The 7,222-nt window shown below is 44.9% G+C and overlaps 1 protein-coding gene across 4 annotated transcripts in view; it reads right to left on the bottom strand.

The window, feature by feature from the left end:
- Spn (protein phosphatase 1 regulatory subunit spinophilin) overlaps positions 1 to 4,760 on the bottom strand; it is a 571,930-nt gene extending 567,170 nt beyond the window's left edge. For 2 of the 4 annotated variants that reach the window (XM_070098780.1, XM_070098775.1), the window contains exon 1: positions 4,652 to 4,745. The gene's annotated coding sequence lies outside the window, so the exon portion shown is untranslated. Of the gene's footprint in view, positions 1 to 4,651 lie in introns of all 4 variants that reach the window. The other 2 variants (XM_070098757.1, XM_070098763.1) reach the window with 2 other exon arrangements.
- Positions 4,761 to 7,222: the final 2,462 nt, after the last annotated feature.

The raw sequence follows: 7,222 nt of genomic DNA, 5'->3' as shown, positions 1-7,222 counted from the left end.
ACTTATCTTTATGTAATGACAAAACACGCAACACGTGCCTAATTTATTATGTAATGACAGAACACGCAACACGTGCCTAATTTATTATGTAATGACAACACGCAACAGGTGCCTTACTTATTTTTATGTAATGACAGAACACGCAACACGTGCCTAATTTATTATGTAATGAGAGAACACGCAACAGGTGCCTAACTTATTTTATGTAATGACAGAACACGCAACAGGTGCCTAACTTATCTTTATGTAATGATAGAACACGCAACAGGTGCCAAACTTATCTTTATGTAATGACAGAACACGCAACACGTGCCTAATTTATTATGTAATGACAACACGCAACAGGTGCCTTGACAACACGCAACAGGTGCCTTACTTATTTTTATGTAATGACAGAACACGCAACACGTGCCTAATTTATTATGTAATGACAACACGTAACAGGTGCCTAACTTATCTTTATGTAATGACAGAACACGCAACAGGTGCCTAACTTATCTTTATGTAATGACAGAACATGCAACAGGTGCCTAACTCATATTTATGTAAACTACCATTACTGCCACACAAATACATTTTTTATAGCGCATTTAATTTTTAGTGTTCATTAATGTTCAAAGCCTATCAACAAGACGTGGATCAATAGGGCAACACTTTCCTGTACACTATCGCGAGGAAAGAAAAAGGAAGAAACGATGGAAGAGAAGATGAGGTGGTGGTACACAAAAGAGGAGGAAAAAGACGACGACGACGAGTATACACACGGAGGTATCCATGTGTATCTGCCGTCTAGCTGTTAAGTAAAAGGACACAAGTACGTACAATCAATGCAAAATTTTACTGTGGCAACGTTTCGCTCTCCAGGAGCTTTGTTAAGACGTTTTAATGGATTGACAAAGCTCCTGGAGTCTGTAATTCTACCAGCATAATACATGCCGTCTAACTGCCCAGTTGTCTTAAATATCAATATTGTATGTTCCACTTCAGAATAAATAATTTTATCTATAATATACAAGCAAATTTGTTTGTATACACGCATTACAAGTGTAATTTAGTAATGATGTTGATATTGTTGGTTTTGTATAATAATAATAATAATAATAATAATAATAATAATAATAATAATAATAATAAACAAACTGCAATGTTAAAAGTAATGATGGTAGCAGTGTTAATAGTAATAATAGTAACAGCAGAAATGATAATAATAATAATAATAATAATAATAGTAATAAATCACAGAATGGGTGGAGCTTCAATCCACAGCAAGTGGTAGTTACGTTAATGTGCTTAACCACTGCTCCATGCCAGTTTTAGGACTAACTCGCCTTGGGTTCGAGTCCCATCCGCTCGGAGATTTCTTTACAATTGTGTTACGATTTCGCGAATAATAATAATAATAATAATAATAATAATAATAATAATAATAATAATAATTAATAATAATAAAATTTATTAATGGTGTTAAACACGTTGCACTATCATAACTAGAGGTTAGGAAACTACCTGGTTACCAATCACTGACATTCCAGGATTAACCTTGCAAGCGATCGCCCACACACAACTTCAACGGAGATCCCGGCTGTAAACGGTCACTCTCACGCACCTCACTCAGCCAGGGGCGTCCAACGGAGACACCTGCAGAGTAAACGGTCATTCACACACACCTCACTTAGCCAGGGGCGTCCAACGGAGACACCTGCAGAGTACAGCAACACATACACACTCAGACCAACAGCCTGACTGATCAGACTAGGCAGCAATTAGCGGACACAGGATCGAGACTCAGCTACTATACATGGGATCAACACTTCGCAATACACAACAGCAGGACTCACGCCAGCGGCTACAAACACGTGCATCAGCAACAAGTACTCTTCAACATCAGCGTGAACGAAATTGTAACTACGTTATATTCGTGAGGATATGAAAAACCCGAAAAGGTTAGTGCCGTAAACATAGGATGGTTTGCGCAGTAATTAGGTTTGATCCAAGGACGAGTTAGAGGGTAGCTCCAATTTCTTCGATCAAGAGCCCTTAACCAGCTTCACAAATCTCCCCCCTGCCCTTGTATTTAACCTGGGGGAGTGCTCAACCTGTAGGGATTATATGGCGCCTGAGGGTTACCTGGAGGTTATTCCGGGGATCAACGCCCCTGCGGCCCGGTCCATGACCAGGCCTCCATGGGAGGCAATCGAATTCGATCCGAGGACGGCAGGTCCAATTTCTTGGATCAAGAGCCCCCCTTGAAGGCCCCGACTCTGGGTCACATTAACCTGCTAACGTTATTTGAACGGTTGGTGCCTAGGGGCAGGGGCCAGCCTCTTCCGAGAGGTGCCACTTTTCTCAAAGGTGCTTGCCTCAGAACCTTCACTTTTTTCCGCATACATGGAGGGGATATTTTTCCCCGTTTGGTCTAAATTTCCTACCATGGCCAATGACATGGATCGAACTGTGAATACGGATTTAATTTGTGATTATGATTTCTGTAATACGAGTGAATTTTTCATGACTAAGTTGATAAATGTAAATTTGATAATCTTAGAAACAGTAAAGAACAAAGACACAATGCCGTGACTGGAACAATACACAAAAAAACCCGCACATAGGAGAAAAACTTAAGAGTATTTTCCGGCCGTCTTGGACCAATAACTCGTCGCATACTAATGGTCCACGTCAGACAGAAACGTAGTCATAAGTTTTTTCTCTTATATGCGGCTTATTTGTGCCTTGGAAACAGTACATGTTTATTAAAACAATGAATAACCAAACTCCAAGCATATCTTTAGGACGCAATCCATTATTAATTAATCTGCAATTCTGAGTATAGCAGCCTAACCACAAGGTAAACTGCAATATCGATTGATCAGTTTACCATCGGGTCTCAGAGATGTTAAAAAAAAGTATTTATTTGTAATTATAGATATGATGGGGTGGGGGTGGAATACTATACTATGATGAAGCACCTATAAACTCTGCCACTCTCGCCCAACAAAACTGTCTGGAGACACCATCTAGAGGTGCTGAGGCAGCTTGGGAGCTATTAACCAACACACTCGGCCCTTGTGTCTGAGCGCCTGAATCTGTCGTGAGATATCTCTGTAATTTGTTATTTAGATCTAGTGGCCACCACATAGCTTTATCAGTTTTCTTGGGGAAGAAGGGTGAGGAACAGTGGGAATCTTGAAAGTCTCTATGGAGCCAAGAGAAATGTAGCTCTAATTCCTTAAATCAAGAGCACTTCAGCAGTATCAAGGCCCCTTCTTTCAGGGTGGAAAATTGGTAGCCGAATCGGGTGCACTTAGTTACTTTACACAAGGCGTAAACTCGCAGCTCAAGAATATCCTCACATTCAGAGGACGTGGCTCGGGGTTTTTATGACCAACTGGAAGCTCAGACTTCACATCATTCACCTTGAGGCATTGTGAAGATTTCTCAACTTCCACTAACGAAATGTCCAGAGTCTAAAATCATCCATCACTTTTACGTTATTTCTTCTTTAAAGTGGATGCATCGATGTAGTGAGAAGCCGACATTACACAAGTACAGCAATTTCCATGCAACTTGACCAGTTATTTTCCTAGGAAGGTCGGAGGTAGGAATTGTGGGCGCGCCTCCTCTAAGGCATAAAAACTTCCTGACACTTGCTACGCCCGTTATATATTGGAGACGTGCCAGTAGTCGTCGTTGTCGTCGTCAAATGCTGCTGGGTAGCCTCTTCCTACACAAGCTTCCTCGAGTTAACATTGCTGTTATAAAGTCTTAATTTAGATTATTAAATCTGGATAACCCTGGAAAGTCTTAGCAGTCGTCCGTTGGTCCTTGGGGTCTACCTACCTGGAGTCTACCTGGACGGTATTTCGGGGATCAACGCCCCCACGGCCCGGTCCACGACCAGGTCTCCCGGTGGACCGGGGCCTGATCAACCAGACTGTTACTGCTGGCCTTAAAATCCTTCAAACATGTGGCTCGCAACAGTCGACTTAGTCGTGGGTGTCTGTTTACTGCTAGGTAAACAGGAACATCAGGTGTTAGGAGACTTGCACAGCTATAAGTCTCACCTGCCAGTGATTCAACCAGATTCCTTTGGGTTGTGACGAACGCTCTGCCACCGAGCTACAAGGTATCGCTAACGCCCTTGCTATATCTCTATTATCGGGCACTGGGGGGGGAGGTCCTCCTGAGGTGTGTTTTAATGCATCCAGGAGTGTCAGGGGAGTGTGGAGCGAGTGTCCTCGTGTTCCGTTCAGCAGGATACCGCGGGATCTTCCAGTCATCACCTTGCCACTTGGCGTCTGGTTTTTCAACTGGTAAGTACGCCCCCGCCATGTCGTTCTGATGGCGTTATAAGGGCGTATACGAGGCCGTGTTGAACACTGTATGTCCAACACCACCATCACCTTAAACGTAGTGAGGAACACCATGACCACCGGGTAGCTTTCTCGGGCGTTTAACCCTCCGCGAAACGCCTTTTTGGCAACTTTTCTAAACCTCCAGCCCACCCCATCCCCCCCTTGAGGCCGGTTTTCCAGTCATATATACTAATACTAATCCCGTTAAAACACACGCCTTCCCCACACTCCTTGCCCCTTTCCCTCCCACTTCTGCCTTTCTACCCACTGAGTTTATCCGGAGGGAAAGCAGCACTTACCCACGCTGGCAGGTTTTAAGACAGCAGCGTTATTCCCCAACGGTATTCAAAGAGTTGGAGGAGCCCCGCGTGCACACCTTCCCTCCACCACACTTACGACAACACTGCCTTAAACAGCTGCTTTGTTCCTCCTCCTGCGCCTCACTGCCATCTATTGGCCGCGCCGCTCACCAGAAATTCAATACCCACTTGGGCCATTGACAGAACTCCTTCTTGCATGGGGTTAAAGGGACCTGTGTTTATGTTTCGTGTTAAACATGTGCGTTATGATCCCTGGGGAAGGTCATACCAGAACGTAAACTTCAAGAGATGGCCGAGAAATGGGAATTTTGACCAAAAAAAAAAAAAAACGAAATGGTCACATTATTATTATTATAATCAAGGGGGAAGCGCTAAACCCAGAGGATTATACAGCGCCTGGGGGGGGGGGGATGTGGAAGGCATTCAGGCTTAATTCGGGGAACTGGAGCACAAATCCAATTCCCTAAATCAAGAGCCCCTCACCAACATCAAATGGTCACAGACTGTTCTTGCTACTGCCACATGATAACGTTTTGTACTCCCTCGCAGGTAAACAAACGCACATTCCTGCACTGCGCACATGTGGGATGTTTGAAGAGAGGCATACCTGACATACTACTATATAGAAGCCTACTACTGTATAGAAACCCCCCAGGATGCGACCCACACCAATCGACTAACACCCAGGTACCCACTGATGGGTGAACATAGACAACAGGTGTATAGAAACAGGTCCAAAGCTTCTACCCTGGCTGGGAATCAAACCCAGACTCTCGCCGTGTCAAATGAGAGCTTTAGCCACCAGTCCACCAGAGCCCCTGGAGTTTACTTGGAGAGGGTTTCGGGGGTCAACGCCCCCGCGGCCCGGTCTGAGACCAGGCCTCATGGTGGATCAGGGTCTGATCAACCAGGCTGTTACTGCTGGCCGCACGCAAGCTGACGTACGAACCACAGCCCGGTTGGTCAGGTACCGACTTTAGGTGCCTGTCCAGTGCCTTCTTGAAGACAGCCAGGGGTCTATTGGTAATCCCCCTTATGTATGCTGGGAGGCAATTGAACAGTCTTGGGCTCCGGACACTTATTGTGTTGTCTCTTAGTGTACTCGTGGCGCCCAGGCTTTTCATCGGGGAATGTTGCATCTCCTTCCGAGTCTTTTGCTTTCATATGGAGTGATTTTCGTGTGCAGGTTTGGTACCAATCCCTCCAGGACCTTCCAGGTGTATATTATCATGTATCTCTCTCGCCTGCGTTCCAGGGAATACAAATCAAGGACCCTAGCGGAATACATACAGTGAAAACTTAACTTGTAGCAGGACTCGCTATTGCTACGCCTGAAGTGCATAACATAATAGTAGCTTTCTTCTGCACTTAATAAATTTTTGTATACTGCACAAGGAAATAGAATGTTTGTATTATTGCAGGGTACAAAGTGGGGCCCAAGAGCTACAGTATTGTGCGCTGCATGACCCTGGTGGGTTTAGAGCGTGGTTCTGATTGCAATAATAGTACCTACCTACCTGGAGGGTATTTCGGGAGTCAACGCCCCCGCGGCCCGGTTCATGACCAGGCCTCCTGGTGGATCAGGGCCTGATCAACCAGGCTGTTACTACTGGCCACACGTAGTCCAACATACGAACCACAGCCTGGCTGATCCGGCACTGACTTAAAATATCTGTCCAGCTCCCTCTAGAAGGCAGCCAGGGAGCTATTGGTAATTCCCCTTATGCCTGGTGGGAGGCTGTTGAACAGTCTTGGGCCCCAGACACTTACTGTTATTGTGACTTTTTGTTCTGAATAGATGTATTTCGGTAGCTGTACGACTAGAGGTATCCCCCGTTTCATAGCCCCAGCCCATTAACATTAGTTGAGTTGTAGCTCAGCATCCCTAAGAGGACCAGGAGATATACCTTAACACACTCAATGCACCCAGATGAACCTAAACACTCTTAGGAGGTTAAATTGCTGCAGCTGAACACCTTAAAGAGGCCCAGGAGTTGGAATTCAACCCGGTAAGTTACCTGGAAAAATTAAGAGAAGACATTATGAAGATATCCTCAAGTGGCCCATGAGCTGTTGTTCAACAACCATAAGAGATCCAGAAGTTGAAAGTCAACCTTCACGAATACGTTTAAAATCTGAGTTTAATATAACAAGGCTGGTGAGGGGCTCTTGATCTAGGGAATTGGATCTGTGCTCCAGTTCCCTGAATTAAGGCTGAATACTTTCCATCCTTTCCCACGTGCTCTGTATAATCCTACGGGTTTAGTGCTCCCCCATGATCACAATAATAATCTTTCCCCTCACGGGAGGGCTTTGTTATTCCGGACCCCTCAAGGAAGGTTCCTTGATGTTGGTGAGGGGCTCTTGATTTAGGGAATTGGATCTGTGCTCCAGTTCCCCAAATTAAGCCTGAATGCCTTCCACATCCCCCCCCAGGCGCTGTATAATCCTCCGGGTTTAGCGCTTCCCCCTTGATTGTAATAATAATAAAAAATTTTTATTCCGGCGAGGGGGCTCTTGATCCAAGGAACTGGACGGATCCTTTCCTTT

Source organism: Cherax quadricarinatus, chromosome 5 (assembly GCF_038502225.1).
Source record: "Cherax quadricarinatus isolate ZL_2023a chromosome 5, ASM3850222v1, whole genome shotgun sequence".
Taxonomy (NCBI): domain Eukaryota; kingdom Metazoa; phylum Arthropoda; class Malacostraca; order Decapoda; family Parastacidae; genus Cherax; species Cherax quadricarinatus.
The sequence above is the reverse complement of the archived record's forward strand: the minus strand, read 5'-3'. Positions and strand labels throughout refer to the sequence as shown.